This window comes from Tamandua tetradactyla, chromosome X (assembly GCF_023851605.1).
Source record: "Tamandua tetradactyla isolate mTamTet1 chromosome X, mTamTet1.pri, whole genome shotgun sequence".
NCBI lineage: Eukaryota > Metazoa > Chordata > Mammalia > Pilosa > Myrmecophagidae > Tamandua > Tamandua tetradactyla.
In genome coordinates this window covers 1,212,920-1,228,398 of record NC_135353.1, presented here as the reverse complement: position 1 = coordinate 1,228,398, position 15,479 = coordinate 1,212,920, and the positions used below count along the sequence as shown (strand labels likewise).

At 38.3% G+C, this 15,479-nt stretch overlaps 1 protein-coding gene across 1 annotated transcript in view; it reads left to right on the top strand.

Annotated features, from left to right (window-relative positions):
- The window catches only part of FUNDC2 (FUN14 domain containing 2), a 52,920-nt gene that overhangs the window by 13,262 nt on the left and 24,179 nt on the right, over positions 1-15,479 (top strand). The window lies entirely within an intron of this gene.

Below are 15,479 nucleotides of genomic sequence, written 5' to 3'. Positions count from 1 at the left end.
TCTACTGTTTAGGTCTTTGATCCATTTGTGTTATTTTTTGTTTAAGATGTGAGATAGCAGTGCTTCTTCATTCTTTTGGATATGGATATCGAGTTCTCCAAACACCATTTATTGTAGAAGCTGCTCTGTCCCTGTAGTGTTGGCTTGACTGCCTTATCAAAGGTCAATTGGCCATAGATCAGAGGGTCTGTTTCCCAAGACTCAGTTCTATTCCATTGGTCAGTATATCTTTATGACAGTGCCATGCTGTTTTGACCACTGTATCTTTGTAATATGCTTTAATGTTAGGTAGTATAAAACCTCCCACTTCGTTCCTCTTTCTCAAGATATTTTTAGCTATTCAGGGTACCCTGCCCTTCCATATAAATTTGGTTAGTGTTTTTTTAAATTTCTGCAAAGTAAGTTGTTGGGATTTTAATTGGTATTTGGATTGGATCTATAAATTAATTTGGGCAGAATTGGCATCCTAACTATATTTAATCTTCCAATCCATGAACATAGTTTGTTCTTCTATTTATTTAGGTCTTTGATTTCTTTTAGCAATTTCTTGGAGTTTTCTGTGTATAGGTCTTTTGTGGCCTAGGTTAAATTTATTCTTAACTATCTATTGTTGTGGTTGCTATTGTAAATGAATTTTTTCCCCTTGATTTCCCCTCAGGTTGCTGATTAATACCGTATAGAAACACTGATGATTTGGGGGTATTCATCTTATACCCTGCCATTTTGTTGTACTCATTTATTAGCTCTAGTTGCTTTGCTGTAGATTTGGGGGGGGGGGTTTCAACATACAGTATCATATCATTTTCAAACAGTGAGAGTTCTGCTTCTTCCTTTCCAGTGTGGATGCCTTTTTTTTTCCTTGTCTAATTGCTCTAGCTAGTACTTCCATCCCAGTGTTGAATAACAATGGTAACAGTGGGTATCCTTGTCTTGTTCCTGATCTTAGAGGTAAAGCTTTCAGTCTTTCCCCCATTGAGTATGATGTTAGCTTAGGGATTTTCATATATTCCCTTTATCACGTTGAGGAAGCTCCCTTCTATTTCTATCCTTTGAAATGGTTTCTTCAAGAAAGGAGGTTAAATTTTGTCAAAAGCCCTTTCTGCATCAATGTAGATGATGATGTATTTTTTCTGTTTGATTTATTGATGTGTATTACATGAACTGATTTTCTTGTGTTGAACCATCCTTGCACATCTTGAATAAACACCACTTGGTCGTGGTGTATAATTCTTTTAATGTGCTGCCTACCGTCTTCTTCTGGGGCAAATTGACCCACTCTGTGTGTATGGGTGGTTCTGCTCTCCTGGTCTGAGATTTCCTCATGGTTATGCCTCTGAAGATATTTTTCCTTCACTTTGCCCTTTTTCTGTCCCTTTTAGTCCACACTGGCAGTGGTTCTGTTTATACAGATACCACAACACTCTTGTTGGTTTTCTATGCAGTATATTGGGATTATACTCATTAGTTCTCAACTTATCTCTTTCCTCTGACATTTTACTATAAGCTTCAAGAAGCAGCCAGACTGTATTTTCCACATTTAGATAGGAAATTTCTTCTGCTAAATATCTAAGTTCATCACTCTCAAATTCTGCCTTCCACCTAAAAAAGTGCCTTCCTTCTAGTTTTCAATGACACATTCATCATTTCTGTCTAAAGCCTTATCAGAAGCATCCCATAAGTTTTGATATGTTGTGTTTTCATTTTCATTTGCCAGGAGATATATACTGATTTCTCTTGTAATTTCTTCCTTGACCTTCTGTTTGTTTAAAAGTGTGCTGTTTAGCCTCCATATATTTGTGAATTTTGCAGCCTTCTACCTGTCATTGATTTCCAACTTCATTCCATTATGATCCAAGTAAGTGTTTTGTATGATTTCAATTCTTTTTAAATTTATTGAGACTTCCTTTTTGACCCAACATGTGGTCTCTCCTGGAGAATGATCCATGGGTACTTGAGAAAAATGTGTATCCTGCTGTTGTGGGGTGTAATATTTTGTAAATAACTGTTATATCTAGTCCATTTATCATATTATTCAAAATATCTGTTCTACTTATTATCTGTCTAGATGTGCTGTCTATTGATGAGAGCTGTATATTGAAGTTTCCAACTATTACTGTAGCGGTGTCTACTTTTCTTTTCAAAGTCGTCAGTGTTTGCCTCGTGTGTTTTTGGACACTCTGCCTCAGTGTAAATATTTATGATTGTTTTTTCTTTTTGATGGATTGTTCCTTTTATTAAAACATAGTGTCCTTCTTTGGCCCTTTTAATTCTTTTACATTTGTAGTCTAATTTGTTAGATATTAATATAGCTTTTTCCAACCTTTCACTTTCAATCTGATTTTGTCCTTGGTTTTAAAGTAAATCTCTTGTAGACAGAATATAGATGGGTCCTTTATTTTAATCCGTTCCACCAGTCTCTGTCTTTTGGTTGGGGAGTTTAATCCATGAACATTTAATGTTATTACTATAAAGGCAGTACTTCTGACATTTTGTCTTTTGATTTTATGTCATATCTTATTTTTTCCCTCTTTTTCTCCTTACTGATAGTCTTCATTTCTACATTCTTCTCCAGACCTCTCCCTCTTTTTTCTACCTGCCTGTAGTGCTCCCTGTAGTATTGCTTGTAGAGCAAGTGTCCCATTCACAAACTGTCAGTATCTGTCTGAGAATATTTTAAACTCCAACTCATTTTTTGAAGGACAGTTTTGCTGAGTATAGAATTCTTGGTTGGCAGTTTTTCTCTTTCAGAATCTTAAATATATCATACCACTGCCTTCTCCTTTCCGTGGTTTCTGCTGAAAAATATGCACATACTTTTCTCAAGCTTCCCTTGTACGTGATTTATAGCTTTTTTCTTGCTGCTTTCAGAATCCTCTCTGTTGTCAACATTTCACAGTCTTAATATTTATAGAAATGTCCAAATTAGGGCACCAACAAGAGGTTACCTTCATTCATGAAAGGCTGATGGATCAGGAACACCTCTGTCAACTGGGTAGTCACATGGCTGGCATCTACTGGTCCCCTGCTCCTGTGCTCTGTTGCTTTCAGCCTCTGCTCCTGTGGGGGTTCCTCACTTCACTTCTCCAGAACTAGCTTTAATCTCTTGGCTTTCCTTGGCACTTTCCAGGTTCTGGCTTGCTTAACATCTTATCGTGATGTCTGCTGGGCTCCAAGTATCTCCAAACACCCATGTCTCTGTTCTCCACATGTCTGCATCTGTGTCAGTTCTGCTATGAAGTTTATGTTCGGTCTGAGGCTTCTGTCATTTCTCTTGTTTCTGGCTCTCTCCAATATGTTTCCTCTTTTAAAGGATTCTGGTATACTAATCAAGACCAACCTGGAATGGGTGGAGTCACATCTCCCATCTAATCAAAGGTTAACACCCACAATTGGGCTTGTTACATCTCCATGGCGATAATTTAATCAAAAGATCCCAACCTATGTTACTGAATCGGGATTTAAAATAATGGCTGCTCACACAAAATTAGATCAGGATTAAAACATGGCATTTCTGGGATACATTCTTTGAACCCAGCACACTTAGAAAAGCCTAGTTCTTTAATCCTTATTCAGTATTGCTGGGTGGGATGTCTTTTATTGTTTCCATGGAGATATAACCCACCCAATAATTGTGGGTGGTAACTTTTGATTAGATGGTTTCCATGGAGTTGTGTCTCCACCCATTCAAGGAAGGGTTGCTTACTGAAGCCCTTTAAGAGGGAACCATTTTGGAAACAAACAAACAGATCTAACAGAAACTTTAGAGCCCAAAAGCCGACACTTGGAGAACAGAGACATGGATGTTTAGAGATGCTTGGAGCCAAGTAGACATTGCCATGTGGTTTCCCATGAGATGTTATACAGGCCAGCACCTGGGGAGAGCCAAGGTAAGCCAAGAGATGAAAGCCAGCCCTGGAGAAGCAAAGTGAGATAACCCCACAGGAACAGAGGTGGAAAGCACAGAGCTCGGGAGTAAGGAACCAGCGTGCCTCTCCAGCTGACAGAGGTGTTCCAAATGCATTGGACTTCCTTAAATTAAGATATCTTTTCCTGGCTGCCTTAGTTTGGACATTTTTATAGGCTTAGAACTGCAAACTTGCAACTTACTATATTCCGCTTCTAAAAGCCATTCCATTTTTGGTATATTGCATTCTGGCAGCATTTAACAAACTAATACAATATAGAAGAAGTAAAACTTTCATTATTCACAGATGACATCATCCTATACTTAGAAAATCCTGAGAAATTCTCTACAAAGCTACTTGAGTTAATAAACAAATTGAGTTAACAAATTTAGTGTAGTGGCAGGATATAAGATAAATGTACAAAAATCAGAAATGTTTCTATAAACAAATAATGAGTTAATTATTAAGGAAACAATTAAGGAAAAACTTCCATTCAAAATAACCACTAAAAGAATCAATTATTTGGGAATAAACTTAACAAAGGAAGTAAAGGCCCTGTACACAGAAGAATACAAAATATTGTTTAAAGAAATTAAAGATCTAAATAGATGGAGAGATATTCTGTGCTCATGGATAGGAAGGTTGAATGTTGTTAAGATGTCAGTCCTACCTAAAGTTGATCTGTAGATTCAATGCAATACCAATCAAAATGCCAGCAACCTGTTTTGAAATCTTGGCAAAGCTAGCTATCAAATTTATTTGGAAGGGAAAGAAACCTCAAATAGCTAAAGATATTCTAAAAAAGAAGTGGGAGGATTAACACTTCCTGACTTCAAAGCTTATTACAAAGCTACAGTCGTCAAAACAGCATGGTATTGGCACAAGGATAGAAGAATGGTCAGTGAAACCAAATCAAGAGTGTGGAGATTGACCACCAAATTTCTGGTCAGTTGATCTTTGACAGGTCTCTCAAATCTACTGACTTGGGAGAGAATTGTCTTTTCAATAAATGGCCTTGAGAAAACTGGATATCAATATTCAAAAAATGAATACCTTATACCTCAAAGAAAAATTAAAATGTATTAAAGACCTAAATATAAGAGCTGGTACTATAAAACTCCTGGAAGAAAACATAGAGAAACATCTTCAAGACCTAGTAATAGGAGTACTTTACACTTCTACTTTACACTCAAAGTACAAGCAACAAAAGAAAAAATAGGTCAGTGGGAGCTCTCAGAATCGATGCTTCTGTGCCTCAAAGTATTTTGTCAAAAAGGTGAAGAGGCTGCCAACTCAATGGGAAAAATATTCGGAAACCATACATCATACATCACATAAAGATATGATGTCCTGTGTACATAAAGAAGTTATACAATTCAATAACAAAAGAATAAATCAATTATAAAATGGGCAAAAGATATGAATAGATTTTTTTCTGAAGAAAAAATACAAATGGCTAAAAATACATCAAAAGTTGCTCATCTTCTTTGCCTATAAGGGAAATGCCAAAAAAAAAAAAAAAACCTATGAGATATTACCTCACCTCTGTGAGAATGGTTGCCATTAAGCAAAAAGGAAACTACAAATGTTGGAGGGGATGTGGAGAAATTGGAACACTTATTCACTGTTTGTGGGACTGTATAGTGGTACAGTCACTATGGAATACAGTTTTGCAGTTCCTTAAAAAAACTAAATATCAAGTTGTGCTATGACCTGGCAATACCACTACTTGGTTTATATCCAGAAGAGCTGAAGGAAGTGACATGAACAGACATTTGCACACATGTTCATAGCAGTTATTAGTCACAATTGCTAAAAGATGGAAGCAATCCAAGTGCTCATCAACAGACAAGTATATAAACAAAATGTAGTATATACCTACAATGGAGTATTATGCAGCAGTAAGACAAAATGAGGTCCCAAAACATGTGACAATGTGAATAAACCTTGAGGACATAATCCTCAGTGAAGTAAGCCAGATACAAAAGGATAGGTACAGTATAATCTCGATATTATCACTTTGGTGAAGATGATGATATCAAGGCTCAAGCAAGCCAAATGAGTTGCTCTGATTAATAGGCCAAGAAGTGATCCACTTCCAGAGGGAGTCAATGCAGCTTCCTCTGATATTTTGCTCTAGTATGATCTGGTTGAAGAATTTGGGGACAGATATGTGTGGAATGTGCTGCTCTCCTTCCCATATTACCCTCCCCCATTCCCCCTTCTTCTCTCCCTTCTTTCTCCCTTATCCTTTCCTTTCTCTATCTCTATTTCTCTTTTTCTTCCCTCCTTCCTTCCCTATTATAAAAATAAATAAATTTAAAAATAATAAAAATCAAATAAATGTATTCAACTAGCCACTAGATGTAGTCGCTGAGGTATCATATGGACATTTCACATTCAACATATTAAAAATATCACATATCTGTTCTCCTCACCCTACTCTAATATGTCACACACACACAGTGTTCCTCTTTACCTCTTCCTTGTTTTCATTTCTCTAGTAATTAGGTTCAAGTGTCAGCTTGGCCAGATGATGATGCCCACTTGTTCTGTTCTGTGGATTTAAATCATCAGCATGTGAATTTCATTTTGGTTGATTACATTTGTGGTCAGCTAAGGGGAATGCCTTCCACAGTGAATGAGGCTTAAAAGGGGAGGAGTCAAGAGAGAGATGCTCAGAGCCAGCTCACACCCAGACATTTGGACATTCAGAAGGGAATCATCCTGGGGAGAGCCATTTGAACCCAGAAGCCAGGAGGGATGGCCAGCAGAAATCATTATGAGCCTTCCCAGGTGAGAAAGCAGAGAAAAACATCTGCCTTTTCTCCACGGAACTGTAACTTTGTAACTGAATAAATCCCCTTTATAAAAGATAGTCTGTTTCTGGTGTATTGCACTTCAGCAGCTTTAGCAAACTAAAACAGATTTTGGTACCACAGAAGTGGTGTGCTGCTGCATTTGCAAATACCAGACATGTTGTAACTGCTTTTTAAATGGAAAAGGGGAGGAATTGTGAGGAATTTTGGTAGAGATAGCTTACACTGCTTTGAAGAGCCTGTTGGCCATAATATGGACTCTAAAGATACTTCAGTTGCAGATATGAAGGAGGGTGACCCTTGTTTTAAAGTGGCAGAGTATTTGGCAAAATTAACTTTTTTTCATTTTTAAAGATATTTATATTTTTATTGATTTTTAAATTAATTTTTAAATTAAAAAAATATATGACAAGAAACACAAACATTCTTAACATATGATCATTCCGTTCTACATATGTAATCAGTAATTCACAGTATCATCACATAGTTGCATATTCATCATGATCATTTCTTAGAACATTTGCATCAATTCAGAAAAAAATTTTAAAAAGCAGAAAAAAACTCATACATACTGTACCCATACCATATCCCTTTCATTGATCACTAGCATTTCAATCTGTTTATTTTAATATTTGTTCCCCATATTATTTATTTTTATTCCATATGTTTTACTCATCTGTTGATAAGGTAGATAAAAGGAGCATCAGACACAAAGTTTTCACAACCACACAGTCACATTGTGAAAGCTATATCATTATACAATCATCTTCAAGAAACATGGCTACTGGAATACATCTTCAGGCAGTTCCCTCCAGCCTCTCCATTACATCTTGACTGACAAGGTGATATCTATTTAATGTGTAAGAATAACCTCCAGGATAACCTCTCGACTCTGTTTGGAATCTCTCAGCCATTGACACTTTATTTTGTCTCATTTTGCTGTTCCCCCTTTGGGTCAAGAAGGTTTTCTCAATCCCTTGATGCTGAGTCTCAGCTCATTCCAGGATTTATGTCCCACGTTGCCAGGAAGGTCCACACCCTTGGGAGTCATATCCGACATAGACAGGGAGAGGGCAGTGAGTTTGCTTGTTGTGTTGGCTGGAGAGAGAGACCACATCTGAGCAACAAAGGAGGTTCTCTTGAGGGTGACTCTTAGGCCTAATTTCTAAGTAGGCTTGACCTATCCTTTGTGGGGTTAAGTTTCATATGAACAACCCCCAAGATTGGGGGCTCAGCCTATTGCTTTGGTTGTCTCCACTGCTTGTAAGAATATCAAGAATTCAACTTGGGAAAGTTGAATTTTCCCCCTTTCTCACCATTCCCCAAAGGGGACTTTGCAAATACATTTTTATTCACTCTTCAAATCACTCTGGGATTTATTGGGGCATCACTCTGGACAAATCAACAAAATCTCATGCCCTACTCAAGGTTCCATGTACTTATGGTGTTCAGTTCAGCTGTCTACATAAGTTTTATTAGGAAATGCACTAGTCAAAATATACATTTTGTACCAAATAAAACATTTTTGCTTTGATCTCACACATAAGTTAAAATTTTAAAATATTAATTACTATCAATTTTCAGCACCCTTCAGTAATGACATTCCTATGTTCTTCCTCATGCAAAAACAATTTTTTGAATTTGTACATTTAGTCACTATCATTATACACTCTAGGCATTCCGAGATTATACCATCTCAGTCTTTGTCATCTATCTTTCTTTCTGATTTCATTTGTGTCCCAGGCCTCCTCCCTCTGTCATTCTCACATTCAGCTTCATTCAGTGTTTTAACATAATTGTATTATAATTAAGTAGTATTGTGCTATCCATTTCTGAGTTTTTACAGTCAGACCTGTTGTACAATCTGTATCCCTTCAGCTCCAATTACCCAGTATCTCACCCTATTTCTATCTCCTCATGGTCTCTGTTACCAATGAAATTCTCCAAGTTTATTCACTAATGTCAGTTCATATCAGTGAGACCATACAGTATTTGTCCTTTTGTTTCTGGCTAATCTCACTCAGCATAATGTCCTTAAGGTCCATCCATATTGTCACATATTTCATAACTTTATTTTGTCTTATGGCTGCATAATATTCCATTGTATGTATATACCACAGTTTGTTTAACCACTCATCTGTAGATGGACATTTTGGCTGTTTCCATCTCTTTGCAATTGTAAATAATGCTGCTATAAACATTGGTGTGCAAATGTCTACTTGTGTCCTTGCCCTCATGTCCTCCGAGTAGATACCTAACAATGGTATTGCCCGGTCATATGCCAGTTCTATATTTAGCAGCTTCTTGGGGATCCACCAAACTGCCTTCCACAGCAGTTGTACCATTTGACATTCCCACCAACAATGGATGTGTGCCTCTTTCTCCACATCTTCTCCAGCACTTGTCGTTTTCTGTTTTATTGATAATGGCCAATTCTGGTGGGTGTGAGATGATATCTCATTGTGTTTTTTATTTGCATTTCCCTAATAGCCAGGCAAGCTGAGCATCTTTTCATGTGCCTCTTGGCCATTTGTATTTCCTCTTCTGAGAGGTGTCTGTTCAAGTCTTTTGCCCATTTTGTAATTGGGTTGTCTGTTTGTTTGTTGTTGAGTTGAACAATCTCTTTATATATTCTGGATACCAACCTTTATCTGTTATATCATTTCCAAATATTGTCTCCCATTGTGTTGGCTGTCTTTTTTTTTCTTGACAAAGTTCTTTGATGCACAAAAGTGTTTAATTTTGAGGAGTTCCCATTTATTTATTTCTTTATTCAGTACTCGTGCTTTGGGTGTAAGGTCTAGGAAACTGCCTCCTATTATAAGATTTATACGATATCTCCCTGCATTTTCTCCTAACAGGTTTATGATCTTAGATCTAATGTTTAGGTCTTTGATCCATTTTAAGTTAATTTTTATATAGGGTGTGAGATATGGATCCTCTTTCATTCTTTTTTATATGGATATCCAGTTCTCTAGGCACCACTTATTGAAGAGACTGTTCTGTCCCAGCTGAGTTGGCTTGACTGCCTTATCAAAGATCAAATGTCCATAGATGAGAGGGTCTATATCTGAACACTCTATCGATTCCATTGGTTAGTATATCTATCTTTATGCCAGCACCATGCTGTTTTGACCACTGTTTCTTCATAATACGCCTTAAAGTCAGGTAACGTAAGGCCTCCAACTCCATTTTTATTTCTCAGGATATTTTTTAACTATTTGGGGCACCTTGCCCCTCCAGAGAAATTTGGTTATTGGGTTTTCTATTTCTGAAAAGTAAGGTTCTGGGATTTTAATTGGTGTTGCATTGAATCTGTAAATCAATTTAGGTAGAATTGACATTTTAATTATATTCTCTAGTCAATGTTGGTTGTTCATGCCTTTCTAGAAGTTGTCCATTTCATCTACATTGTTAAGTTTATTAGCATAAAGTTGTTCATAGTATCCTCTCATTACTTCCTTTGTTTCTGTGGGGTCAGTGGTTAGGTCTCCTCTTCCATTTCTGATTTTATTTATTTGCATCCTCTCTCTCCTTCTTTTTGTCAACCTCACTAAGGGGCCATCATTCTTATTGATTTTCTCATAGAACCAACTTCTGGTTTTTTTTATTTTCTTGATTGTTTTCATATTCTCAATTTCATTTATTTCTGCTCTGATCTTTATTATTTCTTCCCTTTTCCTTGCTTTGGGGTTAATTTGCTGTTCTTTCTCTAGTTCTTCCAAGTGGACAGTTAATTCCTCGATTTTTGCCCTTTCTTCTTTTTTGATATAGGCATTTAGACCAATAAATTTCTCTCTTAGCACTGCCTTTGCTGCATGCCATAAATTTTGATATGTTGTGATTTCATTTCATTTGCCTCGAGATATTTACTGATTTCTCTTGTAATTTCTTCCTTGACCCACCTGTTGTTTAAGAGTGGGTTGTTGAGCCTCCATGTATTTGTGAATTTTCTGGCCCTCTGCCTATTATTGATTTCCAGCTTCATTCCTGATCTGAGAAAGCATTTTGTATGATTTCAATCTTTTTAAATGTATTGAGACTTGCTTTGTGACCCAGCATATGGTCTATCTTTGAGAATGATCCACGAGCACTTGAGAAAAAGGTGTATCCTGCTGTTGTGGGATGCAGTGTTCTATATATGTCTATTAAGTCTAGCTCATTTATTGTAATATTCAAATTCTCTGTTTCTTTATTGATCCTCTGTCTAAACGTTCTGTCCATTGATGAGAGTGGGAAACCGTAGTCTCCAACTATTATCTTAGATGTGTCTATTTCTTTTCAGTGTTTTCCATGTTTGCCTCATGTATTTTGGAGCATTCTGGCTCAGTGCATAAATATTTATGATTGTTATGTCATCTTGTTGAATTGTTCCTTTTATTAATAGATAGTGTCCTTTTTATCTCTTTTAATTGTTTTACATTTGAAATCTAATTTGTTGGATATTAGTATAGCTACTCTGCTCTTTTCTGATTGTTATTTGCATGGAATATCTTTTCCCAACCTTTCCCTTTCAACCTATATTTATCCTTCGGTCTAAGATCCGTTTCCTGTAGATAGCATATAGATGGGTCCTGTTTTTTAATCCATTCTGCCAGTCTATGTCTTTTGATTGGGGAGTTTAATCCGTTAACATTTAGTGTTATTACTGTGCGGGCAGTACTTTCTTCTACCATTTTGCATTTTGGATTTTATATGTCATATCTCATTTTCCTTCTTTTTACCTTTACTGATAGTCTTCATTTCTATACTCTTCTCCACACCTCTCTCTTCTGTCTTTTTTTACCTGTCTGTAGTGCTCCCTTTAGTATTTCTTCCAGAGCTGGTCTCTTCAAATTTTTGTCTGCAAATGTTTTAATCTCCCCGATTTTTGAAGGACAGTTTTGCTGGATATAGAATTCTTGGTTGGCAGTTTTTCTCATTTAGTAACTTAAATACATCATCCCACTGTCTTCTCACTTCCATGGTTACTGCTGAGAAATCTATGCATAGTCTCATTGGGCTTCCCTTGTGTGTGATGGATTGTTTTGCTCTTGCTGCTTTCAAGATTCTCTCTTTCTCTTTGACCTCTGACATTCTGATTAGTAAGTGTCTTGGAGTTCGTCTATTTGGTTCTATTCTCTTCGGGGTACACTGCGCTTCTTGGATCTGTAATTTTATGTCTTTCATTAGAGTTGGGAAATTTTCAGTGATAATTTCCTCCACTAGTTTTTCTCCTCCTTTTCCCTTCTCTTCTCCTTTTGGGACACCCACAACACGTATATTCATGTGCTTCATGTTGTCCTTCAATTCCTTTAGTCCCTCCTCATATTTTTCCATTCTTTTCCCTGTATTTTCTTTTGCTTGTCAGATTTCAGATGTCTCATCCTCCTGTAACTAATCCTATCTTCTGCCTCTTGAAATCTGACATTGTAGGTTTCCATTATTTTCTTCATCTCTTCTACTGTACCTTTCATTCCCATAAGTTCTGTGATTTGTTTTTTCAGACTTTTGATTTCTTGTTTTTGTTCATTCCTTGCCTTCTTTATATCCTCCCTCAATTCATTGATTTGAATTTTGAGGAGGTTTTCCATGTCTGTTCGAACATTCTGAATTAATTGTTTCAACTCCTGTATCTCATTTGAATTGTTGATGTGTTCCTTTAACTGGGCCATTTCTTCAATATTCCTAGTGTGATTCATTATTTTTTGTTGGCGTCTGGGCATTTAATTACCTTAATTAGCTTTTTCTGGAGATTATTTTCAATTTTTTTTCCTAGAATTTTCTTGCTGGATTACTTTGTTGTCTATCTATTCTTTGACATTCAGATCAGCTTATTCTGGTCTTCTAGCTTAGATTTTAATAGATCAGAATTTTTCAATTCTTGTTTTTTTTTGTTTCTTGCCCTGCCTTTATGGTGCCTTCCCCCCACCCCTTAGGAGGGGCTACTTAGGTATTATAGACCCCAGTCAGATTTTCCCAGACCAAATTGGTCTCCTTTCAGGAGGAAAGAGTCACCTGCATCAGTTTTCCCTAAGGGTGAGACCCAGCAGATTAAAAGGTTTTCCTATGTAGTCTCTGGACTCTGCGTTTTTCCTACCCTGCCCAGTATGTAGCATTTTTCTGCCTGCAGGTCCCCCCAGCATAAAGTGATGCTGTACCTTTAACTTCAGCAGACTCTCCCTGCTGGGGCCCTGGTGAAGACAGAGGAGAGGTTGTAGGTTGGCTTTAATTGCTTCCCTTTTCCAGACCCTGGGGTGTGAATTCCTTGAGGGAGGGATTCCATCTGAACTGGGCCCCACCCCTCTCCTGGGGAAAGCACAGGCTCCAGACAAGCTCTGAAGCAAGCTCAATTCTGCCTATGCCTGGGGCAGTGGAGCCCAAGAAACCTTGCAGCTGTATCAAAAGAGTAATCAATCCATAGAAACACAGTCACAAAAGAGAAAAAGAAAAATCCTTTTCAGAGCAGGACCCTGTTCCTCAGGTTTGCCAAGGAAGAGCTGAAATTGGTACATGGCTCTGTGTATCTCCAGGTCCTAAGTGCCCCCTCTTTCCTGCAGGGCCCAGACCTTTTCAGATCCAAAAAAACCCTGTTTTTTTTTCTTTTTTCTTTTTTTGTCAGCCCTGCCCCCTCTGCGTCGGGGCAAAAACCAGCTACCTCCGCTTTTATTCAAGGTTCAGCTGAGCTGGGGGCCTACTTTTAGTAGTCAGAATTTGTTAATTAATTCCACAGTTGGAGTTTGGTTGTGCTCAGCCCCTGCTGCTAGTAAAGTCTCTTTTCCCCTCTGGGAAGCAGCCTGTGGGGGAGGGGCACTGGCCACCACGGCTTGGGGAACTGACGGTTGTGGTGGGGTTCACAGCCAGTCCAGACTGGGGTATGCTGTGTGTCTGGTCACTGACGTGGCCCAACAGTTGTTCTGTACTGTTTCTGGGTATTTATTAGCTGCTCTGGAGGACGAACTAAATCCCACACCTCACTAAGCCACCATCTTGGCTCCTCTCTCCAAAATTGACCCTTGGTGCTGGATGGAAGGGAGAATTTGAATTCAATGAACTGGGATGCTTGGCTGAGGAGATTTCTAAAGTGTGTGTGGAGGATGTGGCCTGGTTTCTCCTTGCAGTTTATAGTAAAATGAGACAGGAAAGGGGTAGGCTGCGGACTGAACTTTTGGGTGCAATAAAATCAGAAATTGGTGGTCTGGAAAATTCTAGGCTTCCAGAATGTGAGACCCCAGAGAATAGTGCCTCACATGAGGATTTACTCAAACATAAAACCAGTCAGCCATTACAGGACAAGCCAGGGTTGGAGATGGAGTTAACCAGAAAGGATTTGTGGAAGGCCCTGTTTTCTGATGGCTTTGATCTCTGTATGCTACATACCCGGTCAAGAAATTTTTTGAGACCTGTATAAATAGAACCACTGCAATTCTGGACTAAAAGGGCCTCAGAGGCAGAACCTGGAAACTAAGGTTTAAAGCCAAGAAACTTTAGTCTAGGAGAGTGGATCCACCTGTGCATGTGGAGGGGCTGTGCTTGCTCCGAAGACAGAGGGTGGACATTCTGCCTCTATGTTCAGAAAGAGTTCTGGTGTTTCTAGCTCTCAGAAACGGTGGAGCACATTCCCTGGGGATTGGTGGGGAGCCTGGCTTCATCCCATTGTTCTGAAAGGGTTGGGTGTGTGTCCAGGAAACAGTAGAAAATCTAGGTTCCGTTTAGATGCTTGAGGAGGGTGGGGCCAAGAAAAATGTCTCCCCATAGTACTCTAATGTTGCAATGCTAATCTCAGTTTTTGGAGAGAACAGGGCTGCTGTATAAGTCCTTGGAAAGGGTGGGACTGCCACTTTCTAAAGCCCCAAGGATTAATGACTTGCAGACTTTGAAATCTAATGGAGTGTGCAGTGCAGTTTTTCAGAATTTTAGTTTAGATCTGGTGACCCTGTTTTCCTTCCAATTTCTCCCTATGGCAGTGGGATCATTTATCCTATGACTGTTCCTTTTTTGTATATTGGAAGCAGATAACTTGCTCTAAGTTCACAGGTCTACAGCCAGAGGAGAATTTTGCCTTAAGAGAGATCATACCTTTAACGACTTTGATGAGATTTGGTACAATATTTGAGTTGGTATTATATTTGCTTTGTTATTTGAAATGGTTTAAGGCTTTTGTGATATTATGATGAAATGAATGTATTTGGTATCTGACAAGATTTAGTGCATTGTATGCAAGACAGATGAGCATTGTTAGGGAAAAAATGTCTTGTTTTCTCTTTAGAGATGAAGTATGTTTTAAAGGGATGTGTATAGTTGCCAAGTTGCCAAGTTGACAAGGGGTGGGCACTGGAGTAGTTAGGTTCAGGTGTCAGCTTGGCCAGATGATGGTGCCCTGTTGTTCTCTTGCTGTGGACTTGAATCATCAGCATGTGAAATTCATCTATAGCTATGGTCAGCTAAGGGGAATACCTTCTGCAGTGAGTGAGGTTTAAAAGGAGTCAGAAGAGAGGAGCTCAGAGCAGCTCAGACCCTGATGTTCGGAGATGCAGAAGGGAATTGCCCTGGGGAAAACTGTGGTAGAAAATCTAGGTTCCACTTAGATGCTTGAGGAGGGTGGGGCTAAGAAAAAGGTCTCCCCATAGTACCCTAATGTTGCAGAAGCTGAGAGAAAAGGCCAGCAGACATTGCCATGTGCTTTCCCATGTGCGAGAAAGCCAGAGGAATGTCTGCTGCCTTTCCTCCAGGGAACTGCGAATTTGTAACTAAATCAATCTCCTTTATAAAAGAC